Source organism: Eriocheir sinensis, chromosome 1 (assembly GCF_024679095.1).
Source record: "Eriocheir sinensis breed Jianghai 21 chromosome 1, ASM2467909v1, whole genome shotgun sequence".
Lineage (NCBI taxonomy): Eukaryota > Metazoa > Arthropoda > Malacostraca > Decapoda > Varunidae > Eriocheir > Eriocheir sinensis.
In genome coordinates, this window is record NC_066509.1 from 4,633,492 (window position 1) to 4,646,201 (window position 12,710).

Consider the following 12,710-nt stretch of genomic DNA (forward strand, 5'->3'; position numbering starts at 1 on the left):
ATGAGAGAAAAAAAAATGAGTAAGAGAGAAGAAAAAAAGTAGCGAAGGTGACAGTCAGGTAGAGAAGACAGGTCACCGGTTACCTAAATGAATCAATGACGGGAACGTGTTAATCCCCTCATCTTAGAGACTTGAAGACGTGAAGTGAGAGAGAGAGTGATGACGATGATGATGACGTGACCTTAAGTGACCTGAGATGACCGGACGATAGTACATGTTCACCTCAAATACGGTTCACACTAACTTGGCAAATAAGCTCCTCCCCTTTTCCTCATAGCGTGCTTATCATTGGTAGAAAAAACAAGCTAGCCACGCCCACTTTCCTATTGAGGCTGCATGTGATTGGTGGATGCTGTGAGAGTTTACGTCAAAATATACTGTCCACACTAACTAGGCAAATAAGCTCTTCCCCTTTTCCCCATAGCGTGCATATCATTGGTAGAAAAACAAGCTAGCCACGCCCACTCTCCATCTGAGGCTGCATGTGATTGGTGGATGGTGAGAAAGGTTACGTCTTATTGGTGGGGACGATAACGCACCTCAAATACTCTGTCCACACTAACTAGGCATATAAGCTCCTCCCTCTTTCCCAATAACAAGCATATCATTGGTAGGTCCACAAGCGAGCCACACCCACTCTTATACTGAGGCTGCATGCGATTGGCGGATGGTGAGAGAGGTTATATCTGACTGGTCGCTGGGCAGGTGTGGGCGGGGCTTGCTTTTGTGATTAATGCGAGGAGTATTTACCTGTTTACGTGGTCAGCCAGGTGTGTGTCAGGTGTGTACCCAGGTGTTGATAGTCACGCAGGTAATCCAGGACACATCTGAAACAAAATTGGATCATGGTTGTAATTTTCTTGTTTCTTTTTCTTTTTTTTTTACAGTACAGGGAGCAGCTCAGGAAAAAAAAAAAAAAGGACAGTAATCACTGCGCCTATAAAGAAAGTAGGATTAGTAGAGAGGCGCGTGTTATGAGCATCTTTTTTTGTGTGTGTTTTTCTTTGCGTCTCCCTTTGTCTGTTTAACTCCTGATGAAAAAAAAAATGTACCTTTGTGAGAAGAGAGACCAATAGCAGACACTCAAATTATCTACCTAGTTCCTCTTCTCTCTTTATCATCATCATCATCACCATCATCATCATTATCATGCTTCTATTTGCGTTTAGTTTTGTCTGCGTCACTCCTAATGAAAGAAATACAATGACGTCATCTTTCTTACCATTATCATCATCACTATGAATAACACCACCACCACCACAACCACCACCACCAACAATAACAACATCAAAGTCAAACAAACCACTATATAATAAACAAGTCGACGGTGTAACAGTTAGCTTAATACGCATTGCCAAGCCGCTCAACACAGTATCTTTCTTAGAGCGTTGTGTAGCCACAGCGTGACGCGTAACACCCCGCCATCACACGACTCCCTCATACCGACACACACACACACACACACACACACCGGAAACCTTGCACGTCACTTCATTACGTCACCACACACATCACGCACCAAAACATCACCAAACATCATCACCACCACCACACCCTCACAGACATCACTAATCACACCACCACTACCACAAACACACACCGTAGCATACTCACCACCTCTAACATCACCTCATCACCACACGCACCATGAAGTAGCTAGCACGAGAGCCGCCAAACATCACCCAACATCAGGACACACGCACACGACAGGAGGAAGATCAAGATAGTAAACAGGCGCAGGTCGATACGAGGACGAGGAAAAACGCGATGCACTCACTCTGTTTTTGCCTGACGAGGAAGAGGACGTGAGGGAAGGGAGAATGTGAAGTATGTATAAGGAATGGCAAGCTGACTGACTGACTGACTGACTGATTGGATTGTGGATGAATGCTTGATTAACTGATTGACTGGGTGACTGATTGACTGACTGGATGACTAACTGCATTGTGGATGAATGCTTGATTAACTGATTGACTGAGTGACTGATTGGATTGTGGATGAATGCTTGATTAACTGATTGACTGGGTGACTGATTGACTGACTAGACGACCAACTGGGTTATGAATGAATGGGTGACTAACTGACTGACTGGGTGGCAGATTGATTGACTGACTGGGTTATGAATGAAAGCTTGACTAACTGATGCACTGTCTGACTTACTGACTGACTGACTGACTGACTGGATTTTGAGTGAAAGTCTGACTAAATGATTGGCTGGGTGACTAATGAACTGGCTAAGTGACTGACTAGGTGACTGGATGACTAACTAACTGACTGACTGACTCACTGATAAGTCAACTGGCTGGCTAACTGACCAACTGGATGACTGACAGCCCAGATGACAAACTGATGGACTAGATAACAAACCAATGGACTGACTGACTGACTGATTACCTAAGTGACTGGCCGACAGACTTATAACATCTCTGACAGACTGACTGACTTACTATTTCCCTGACTGACCGACTGACTGGCTGGCTGGCTGGCTGGCTGGTTGACCTTTCCCCACTGACCGAATGGAAAAAAAGAGAAAGAAATGGAGGGTTAAGGAAAAGTCATAACCTGAAGCCACATGACGACTGAGGGATCAAAAAGGGGGACTGACGACCTCTATCGCCACCACCACCACCACCACCACGACCTCCACGACTTCCACCTCCATCTTCACCACCACCACCACCACCACCACCACGAATTCCACTTCCATCTTCACCCCCACCATGACCACCACGACCACCACCACCACGAATTCCACCTCCATCTTCACCCCCACCATGACCACCACGACCACCACCACCACGAATTCCATCTCCATCTCCACCACCACCACAACCACCACCACCACGACTTCCACCTCCATCTTCACCACCACCACGACCACCACCACCACCACCACCACGAATTCCACCTCCATCTTCACCCCCACCATGACCACCACGACCACCACCACCACGAATTCCACCTCCATCTCCACCACCACCACGACCACCACCACCACGAATTCCACCTCCATCTCCACCACCACCACGACCACCACCACCACGAATTCCACCTCCATCTTCACCACCACCACGACCACCACCACCACGAATTCCACCTCAATCCCCACTACACCACAACCACCACGACCACCACCACCACGAATTCCACCTCCATCTCCACCAAAACGACAACCACCACTACCAAAACTACCATCACCATCACCATCACCAAAACCTTCACCATCACCACTACCACCAACCACTTATATATATTATAAAAAAAATGCTATTACTCTTCATTTTATCATCATCATCATCAAGGGAAAAAGTAGACAGTTCAAGGAAAGTAAAATAAAATAAAAATAAGGAAAGAGGAACTAGACATGTTTCTCTTACACAAGTAAAAAAAAAATAATGTAATACAGAAGTTGAAAAGAAAAAGGGAGGTTGTTTTGAGTCCATATATAGACAAAGGTCACCCACCCCTTTCACCCCCCCAGCCTCCTTCCCCCCTCCTCTCCCCATCCCTTCCCTTCCGCGGAGAAAATGAGAAAGGAAAATGAACTCAGCTGATCCAGGGTGGCGCGCAGAGATATAAGAGGTCATGCGAGGTCATACGAGGTCATTCCCCCTCTCTCTCTCTCAGACACAGTATTTTCTTCCTCTGTTTCTTCTTTCTCCTTCTTTCTCCTTCTGCAACCTATATTCTTGCTGTTATTATTACTCCTCTTCATCCAATTCTCTCTCTCTCTCTCTCTCTCTCTCTCTCTCTCTCTCTCTCTCTCTCAGGCACAATATCTCTTCTTCTTTATCTTCCTCCTTCTTACAATCTATATTCTTACTGTTCTTGTTATTGCTCCTTCTACTCCTCTTCATCCATTTCCTCCCTTCATCTCCTCTCCCTTCAGTCATTTTGCTTGTCCCTTCCCTCTCTCCCTCCTCCTCCTCCTCCTCCTCCTTCTTCTAGGGTTTCCTCGTCCGGTGCTGAGGTCGCGGAGATAAGCCACACAGAGGAAGGAACTTGGGAACAAAAATACGTATTGGAGCAAACCCGCATCACGAGAGAAGAAGAAGAAGAAGAAGACGAAGAAGAGGAGATGAAGAAGAAGATGGTGGATAATACGGCACGGAAAGAAGATCATTTACGTAAGTGATCGACTATAGAAAAAATAATGCATAAAAAATACTGTAATGATAATGATGATGATAATAATAATAATAACAATAATACTAATAATAATGATAATAATAATAATGATAATAATAATAATAATAATAATAATAATAATAATAATAATAATAATAATAATAATAATAATAATAATAATAATAATAATAATAATAATAACATTAATAATAATAATAATAATAATAATAATAATAATAATAATAATAATAATAATAATAATAATAATAATAATAATAATAATAATAATAATAATAATAATAATAATAATAATAATAATAATAAAAAGAAGAAGAAGGAAAAGAAGAATAAGAGGAAGAAGAAGAAGAACTAAAAGAAAATTAAAATAAGATTAAAAAATAATTTTAAAAAGTAAAAATAAGTAAGAAGGGTACCAACTTGAAATACAAAAAGAGGTAAATTCGTTAAGGTTTAGCGAGAGATTTATTATAAGAAAAAAAAGGAAAAAAACGTAATAAAGGAAGGAAATACACTCGAGAAGGAACATTAGATTAAAAGGTTCAGTCAGCGGGCAAAAAAAAAAAAAAAAAAAAAAAAAAAGGAGAGGGAATAATCAAAGAAAGAAAGAAGGAAAGAAAAACATGATTAAGCTCACGATGGAGAAAATTCTTGAGGTAAGTTGAAGGAAGGGAGGAAGGACGGAAGGATGGAAGGAAGGAAGGAAGGAAGACAAGGCCTTGGGCAAGACTCCAAAGGATGAAAGGGCAATGAGGTCCTCTCTCTCTCTCTCTCTCTCTCTCTCTCTCTCTCTCTCTCTCTCTCTCTCTCTCTCTCTCTCTCTCTCTCTCTCTCATTCATTCTCATTTTCTTTTCCTCCTTCGTTAGCTTTTATTTTCTCTCTCATCATGTCGTGAAAAAAAAAAATAGATAAGCCCCTCTCTCTCTCTCTCTCTCTCTCTCTGTATGTATGTATGTATGAATGTATGTATGTATAGCGTGTGCATAAGTAGTAGCTGTGCCTTATACTTTTCCTTATACATGACATTTTGCAAGATTAGTGACCTTTTCTCCCTGCCCCCCTCTCCCCCTTTATCACTTCCTCCCTTTCCCCCTTCTCTTCTTCCTCACTCTCCCCGCCCCCTCTCCCTTCTCTCACCCACCTCGTCGCTAGCACGCTGTTTTGTATCATAATTCCAGGATGGCATGCAGGAGGAGGAGGAGTAAGAGGAGGAGGAGGAGGAGGAAGAAAGAGAGAACGAACGAGTAAAGAAAGAAAATGGAAAGAAGGAAAAGAAAGAAAAAGAAAACGGAACAAGAAGATATTCAGGAAGGAAGCAGGAGGAGGAAGAAAAGGAGGAAGAGGAGGAGGAGGAGGAGGAGGAGAGCAAGACGAGACGCTGAGGCAAAAAGATGAGATGGAAGAGTCAGGAAGAGGAGGAGAAAGACGAGAGGAAAGAAGAGGAGAAGGAGAAGGAAGAGGAGAAGAAGGAGGAGGAGGAAGATGAGATAGGACGGATAAGGGAAGGAAAGGAAACGAAGAGCGATATATAAAGGAAAAGGGATGAGAGGAGGAGGAAACATGGAAACATGGACTAGCAGGCAGCAGAAAGCCTGTTGGCTCATTACTAGGCTGCCTGCGTTCAGTGATTCAATCAATCCGTTTGCCATAGGAGTGGCTTGCAGGGAAGGATTAAAGCACTTGTGTATCTACTCTTGGGAACGTTCAGTTCACTCCCGATGCAGCAAAGTGGCGATCAATGCGTTTCTTGAAGGAGTTGATGGTCTCTGCGCTAACCACTTCTGCAGGAAGGCTGTTCCAGTGGCGAACAACTCTATTCGAGAAATAACTCCTGCCGATGTCGGTATTGCATCGCTTTGCTTGAATTGTTTTTCCGTTGTTTCTTGTTCTCAGGTTGGTTTGTAGCGTGAAGAGTTTGGAGTGATCAACGTTGCTAAGCTTGTTCAGGTACTTAAAGACTTGTATCATGTCTCCCCGCAGGCGTCTCTTTTCCAACGTGAAGAGGTTGAGTCGCTCGAGTCGCTCTTCATAGGGCTTCGTCCTCAGTGATGGTATCATCTTCGTGGCGCGGCGCTGTACTCTCTCAAGTAATTCAATGTCTTTCCTGTAATTAGGAGACCAGAATTGCACGGCGTATTCCAGGTGGGGCCTTACTAGCGAATTGTACAAGGATAACATAACTCCCGGCGTCTTGTATTCGAAGTTCCTCGATATGAACCCAAGCATTGTATTGGCTTTCTTACAGGCGGACTTGCAGTGTTTTATTTGTTTCAAGTCACTGCTGATGGTGACCCCGAGGTCTCTTTCCTCTTGCACAACATGTAGTGGTTCGCCACCCATGTGGTATGTGTGGTTGCTGTTTCTGGATCCGATATGCATTACTTTACATTTGGCAGTGTTGAAGGACATCTGCCATTTTTCTGACCACCGAGTGATCTGGTCCAGGTCTCTCTGGATAATTTTGCAGTCTGCCGTTGTGAGGGCCTTCCCACCCACCTTCTATTAAAAGGACGAATGGAAAAAAAAAACAGTGGGAGGTCGAGGAGGAAGACAATGATCATCAACCTGAGTCTCATTACACCTGGACTGCGACTCTTCATTAATTAACCTGTAGAACCCTTAATTAGCACACCTTATTATTTTTTTTCTTGGTAGGAGTTTAGCAGAAGTAGAAAAATAATTACAACTTTTTTTCTTTTATTTTCTTCATAATTTTTTTTTGTTTTATTAATTATTTCTTTCTTCCTTTAGTTTTTCTTTCATTCACTCATTCTAGTTTTCTTTTCATTCTTTCTTTTTTTTAGTTTTTGTTTTCTCTCCTCGTGTCGTGAAAAATAAGAAAAAAAAAACAAATAAAATAAAGTCTCTCTCTCTCTCTCTCTCTCTCTCTCTCTCTCTCTCTCTCTCTCTCTCTCTCTCTCTCTCTCTCCCGCAGTGCAGACTAGCTGAATATAGTGTTTATGGGTCGTGTGTTTATCTATCTACATATCTATCTATCTATCTATCTATCCACCTCAACTCTCCACCCCTTTCTTTTCATTCTATTTTCGCTGTATTTTTCTTCCCTTTTCTCCTACCCCCTTTTATTTTTCCTTCCCCTTTCCTCCTCTCCCTTTCTTTCTTTTCATTCCCTTTTCTCTGTATTATTTTCCCTTTTCTCCTACCTTATCTTTCCCTCCCTCCATAACCCCTTTTCCTTTTTCCTCCCTTTTCCTTATTTTATCTCCCTTTCCTCCCTCTCTTAACTCCCCACCCTTTCTTTCTTTTCATTCCCTTTTCGCTGTATTTTTCTTCCCAATTTATCCCTATTCCTCCATAACTCCTTTTCTCTCTCTCTCTCTCTCTCTCTCTCTCTCTCTCTCTCTCTCTCTCTCTCTCTCTCTCTCTCTCTCTCTCTCTCTCTCTCTCTCTCTCTCCTTTTCTTTTCCTGTTAATATCACAATCTGTATACCTGTCCATCTACTTATCTGCCTTCCTACCTCTCTATTAATCTATCTGTCATTCTATCTAAGTAATTCTAGCAATCATTTAATCACTCCATCAGTCTATCTATTTATCAATCTATGTATCTTTCTATCTAGCTTCTGTTTAGTCTTATGACTTCCCTTTGGCTAAAATAGATAAGTCAAACAACATATATCTAATTGCTAAATGACGGAACGAAGCAATTACATTAATCTTTTACAAGCTTCTCCTTTTTCGAGCTGGATTTAGGCAGGACCAGGAAGGGAGGGGAAAGGATAGGCTAGGTATAGAGGTGAGGGGTTGAGGGATGGGAGGAGCCAAGGGAGGGAGGAGGATAGCCGAGGTAGAGGTGTGAGGGGAGTTGGAGAATGAAGGGCCAGAGTTTATTTCCAGCCAGTTGTAAAAGAAGGGAAAGAGGAAGGGGAGGGAGGAGAGGAAGGAGATGAGGGGAAAGAGGAAGGGGTGGGGAGGAAAGGAGGGAAAAGACGAAGGGGAGGGAAGGAGAGGAAGGGGAGGGAAAATTAAAGTTAAATGAAAGGGGAGGTGAAAGGGGAAAGAGGAAGGGGAGGGAAGGAGAGGAAGGGGAAGGGAAAATGAAGGTTAATGGACAGGAAAGAGAAGGGGAAGGAAAGATAATGGGATGGGAGAAGGGACGGAAGAGAAGAATAAATGATGGGAATAGAGAGGGAAAGGGAAAGGAAAGAAAGAGGAAAGAGAGGAAGGGATATAAACTGAGAAGAGGAAGTGGTAAAGAGTAAAGACAGAAAAGGAAAAGGGGAAAGAAAAGGAAACATGGAGGAAAGGAGAAACGGGAAGAGAAAAAAAAAGGGAAATGGAAGGTGAGGGGAAGAGAAGGGAAGGTGGAGAGAAAAGGAGAAAAGAGAAGAGAAATACAGAGAAAAAGGGGAGCTGAAGGAGTAAAGTAGAGAAAGGAAAAAGGAAGGGGAGTGAAAATTTGAGGAGAAGAGGGAAGAGAGAGAAAGGTGAATGGAGAGGGAGAAAAGGAAAAAAATAGAGATAGAGGAAATGAAAGAGGGAAGTAGAGAGAGAGAGAGAGAGAGAGAGAGAGAGAGAGAGAGAGAGAGAGAGAGAGAGAGAGAGAGAGAGAGAGAGAGAGAGAGAGAGAGAGAGAGAGAAGAGGAAGGGGAGGGGAGGGAAGAATTCAGGAGAGGAGGGAAGAGAAAGAAAGAGGAAGAGGGAAAGACAAAAAAAAGGAAGAAAAATGCATGGAAAGGAAAAATGAAGGAAGGACATAGGGCGAGGGAGAGGACGAAGGGGAGGAGATGGTAGAGAAGAGGAGAGGGGAGAGAGGAGGAGAGGGGAGATGAGAGGGGAGGAGAGGGGAGGGGGGGAGGGGGGAGCACAGTGATACCAAAACAACAAAGTCTTTCTTGTGGGAATCGAATCAGAATGTAAAAAAAAAAAAAAAAAATCAAAATAACTAAAATTTGCATATAAATGGCGTCGGGGATCAGTTACGAGAGAGAGAGAGAGAGAGAGAGAGAGAGAGAGAGAGAGAGAGAGAGAGAGAGAGAGAGAGACGGTTCGATGGGAGGGGAGTATCCTGAAGGGGAGAAAATTTAGCCTCTCTCTCTCTCTCTCTCTCTCTCTCTCTCTCTCTCTCTCTCTCTCTCTCTCTGTCTCTCCATCTATCTATCTATCAATGTTACCAGATCAACGTTCCCAGCTTACCGTTTTACCATATATCGCCTTTACCGTTTCTCAGCACATTACAATTGCCACAAAAAACATCGATTCTTGACGCAAAACAACACAAACTTTAATCTTAGGTCGTTACTGGCGATTGTGCGACAGTTTTAGGGCCAAGAAATGATATAATGCAATGTTCTGAGCGTACGCGAATCTGGCAAAGCTGTTATCCATTCTCTCCAATCACAAGGGGTCACTGTTCGAATCTCCTGTTTGTGTGTGGGTGGGTGGGGGTGGGTAGGGGGGGGGGAGGGAGAATTTTCCTTCATTATTTTAACCATGATCTGCCTCCTTCGCCAGTGAAAAAAAAAAAAAAAATAAACAAAATATCAACATCATCACATTTGTCCTCTTCCATAGCTCCACGCTCCTCCTCTTCCTCCTCCTCTTCCTCCTCCTCCTCTTCCTCATCAGCTAAGTGTCCGTAAAATAAAAGCACAAAGGACCCGCCTCACCATTAATACTCGAGAGGACAGGAAGACGGAGGACAGAGGAGGACAAAACCGAGGGAAGTCAGACGATGAGGACAAGAATGGATGAGGAAAGAGTACACATATAAGGACAAATAAGAGGACAAAAAAGAGGACAGACGAAGAGGACTAGAATGGAAGAAGAAAGAGGACAAATAAAGTGAACAAAACAGAGGACAAACGTAGAGGACAAGAATGGGAAAACAAAGTGGACAAATAAGAGGAGGAAAACAGAGGAAAGAAACGCGAAGAGGACAAGAATGGAAGAAGAGGACAAATAAAGAGGACAAAACAGAGGAAAAGATGGATAAAGGATAAAGAACAGGAGGAAAGAGTACCACTAAAGATGGAAATAGGAGAAAATAGGAGAAAGGATAAGGATAATGGAGGAGAGAGAGAGAGAGAGAGAGAGAGAGAGAGAGAGAGAGAGAGAGAGAGAGAGAGAGAGAGAGAGAGAGAGAGAGTGGGAGGGGCGACAATAGAAGATAAGAAAGACGGAGACGAAAGGTGGAGAACAAAAGAAATAGGATAAGGTTGAGAGAAGACAAAAACAGAGGCTAAAGAGGGTAAGAGACGAAGGATGGAGAACTGAGGAAAGAGAATGATAAGGAGAGAGGATACAGAGGAGAAAGAGAGGATAATAATATATGGAAAAAAATATGACTCAAAGGAAATGGACAAATATGGTCAAAGGAGAGATGACAAGCACATGAAAATAACTGACAGGAAACAGACAGAGGTGAGCAAGCAGTGACGAACAAAACGGATGAGAGATGACCAGGAAAGCAGGCAGGAAGCAGTAGACAGATATGGTTGACAGTGGAACAGACAAACACACACAAAAGACAGCCATAGAGGGCATAGAGTTACAGACGATTGAAGGAGGAGGAGGAGGAGAAGGAAAAGAACAAGGGATAATAACAAGGACAGGCAGAGGACAACGACGAAGGAAAAGGAGGGAGAACTAGGAGCAGTACCCCTCTCTCTCTCTCTCTCTCTCTCTCTCTCTCTCTCTCTCTCTCTCTCTCTCTAAATATTCAAAACCTCTGAGTAAAGTCGCCTTTGGTAGTGAAAGGAGGAGGAGGAGGAAAAAGAGAAGGAGGAGGAGGAGAAGGAGGAGGAGGAGGGGGAGGAGGATGGAGGAGGATAAAAGGACTGGACACAGGAGAAGGAAAATTAAAGTTGGTGGGTCTTTGTCACAGTTATTTTTATTTGTCTTATATACTTTTTTTTTGTGTGTGTGTGTAGGTATTTTTGCTTCACATTAATATATACAAAACGTGTTCTTATTCCGACATTTATTTCCTCATGAGAGAGAGAGAGAGAGAGAGAGAGAGAGAGAGAGAGAGAGAGAGAGAGAGAGAGAGAGAGAGAGAGAGAGAGAGAGAATGTCAGTATGCATATTCACTTTACGTATTACAACTAAAAAAACAAGAAAACGGCCGATTACCTTCAACTATTCCTTCCTTTGAACCTATAAATAGCTAACACACTAAACAGACAAACACAGATAAATGAATAGTGAAAATATCTCACTACTAATTACTAACTATATCAGCACTAATGACGACGATAATAAATATAATAGTTCTTTTTTTTTACAGCAAAGGAGGCAGCTGAAAGGAAACAAAAAAAGTCCGCTATAAAACTGCTCCGGGGAAAGGAAAAAAAGAACAAGGGACCAAAAGACAGGTAAGTAAGTGACTTATGAATGAAAGGATAAATAAATGAACTTCCTCGCCACAGGGTCAGGTCAGGGTTGCGGGTCAGTCCAGGGCAGAATATCATTGTCAGCAGCAAACAAACAATTCCGTATACGCAACGCATCCGCATTCACACCCACCTCAGCGATAAAGGGCCTCTGGAGGTGCTGATGGGTCTTCGAGAACACTCAAAATAACGTCAGTTGTAAAGTATCACATGAATTAAAGTTTGTCAGCAGAGCCCCAAACACCCACACCTCCTGCCTCGGCCACTGCTTACGGCACACTGATTGGCGTCGCGTGGCACCGTGCCGCCGGTGACCCGCTGCCTGCCGCGTGCCGCCACCACCGCCGCCGCCACACAGTTTGGACATGTTTACAATTTCCAGTGTAGGTTATACCGAAACGAATCATTTTAACCATTTTCTTCAAACATACATATAGATAGATAGATAGATAGATAGATAGATAGATAGGGAGATAGAGATAAATAAAGATAAATAGATAGAAAGATACAGATAAATTGACATGTAAAATTAAAAAAAATATACTTCCAGTTCAAATCGAATTGGCAAACAAAACAAGTTGTACAAATTAGGTTAAGCCACAAGATTTGTGGGGTGAGTGGCTACTAAGATGCCATTATTTAAATAAACTGAGCAGTCCTTTACCGAGTCATTGATTATTATATGTCTTGTGATGAATAATTTATTTTTGCATAATAATTTAACTTTTTTAAAGATTGAAGCTGATCACAAACTCTTGGATCTGTTCCAATTTAGTAATGTGAATTGTAACTTACTAAGTAGTACAACCATGATCTAGTCCACTCCCTATAGTACCTAAATCATGATTTTGCCAAATACTTCCATCTAATGCCTTACAAAGACCTTCAAATGTAAACATAGCCGGGTATTGCCAGACAGCCAGCGTGCCTCATCAAAATCGTTTTACATTCAAACGCTCACTATAGCCTTACAAAACCCTATTATAATGGATATGATGTACTTCTATTCAATACTTTCACCATTTTAAGATATTCTTACCCATTAATTTTCATATGAGATAACTGATCTTTCGAGCTAACTCGCCGTTGTTGGCGACTTTACGTTTCCCACTACTCGTGGTGGCTGGAGCTCCAGCTAGGGTGAAAACTCGTGACTGAGGCGAGACGTTAGTCAAACGGCTAATTTCTTTATAAGTATGGGCCCTAAT

The 12,710-nt window shown here is 42.6% G+C and overlaps 1 protein-coding gene across 1 annotated transcript in view; it reads right to left on the reverse strand.

Annotated features, from left to right (window-relative positions):
• LOC126984183 (schwannomin-interacting protein 1-like) overlaps positions 1–11,772 on the reverse strand; it is a 99,326-nt gene extending 87,554 nt beyond the window's left edge. The window contains exons 1-2 of the mRNA XM_050837777.1: positions 11,636–11,772; positions 751–827 (exon numbers count right to left, since the gene is read on the reverse strand). The gene's annotated coding sequence lies outside the window, so the exon portion shown is untranslated. The remainder of the gene's footprint in view (positions 1–750; positions 828–11,635) is intronic.
• Positions 11,773–12,710: the final 938 nt, after the last annotated feature.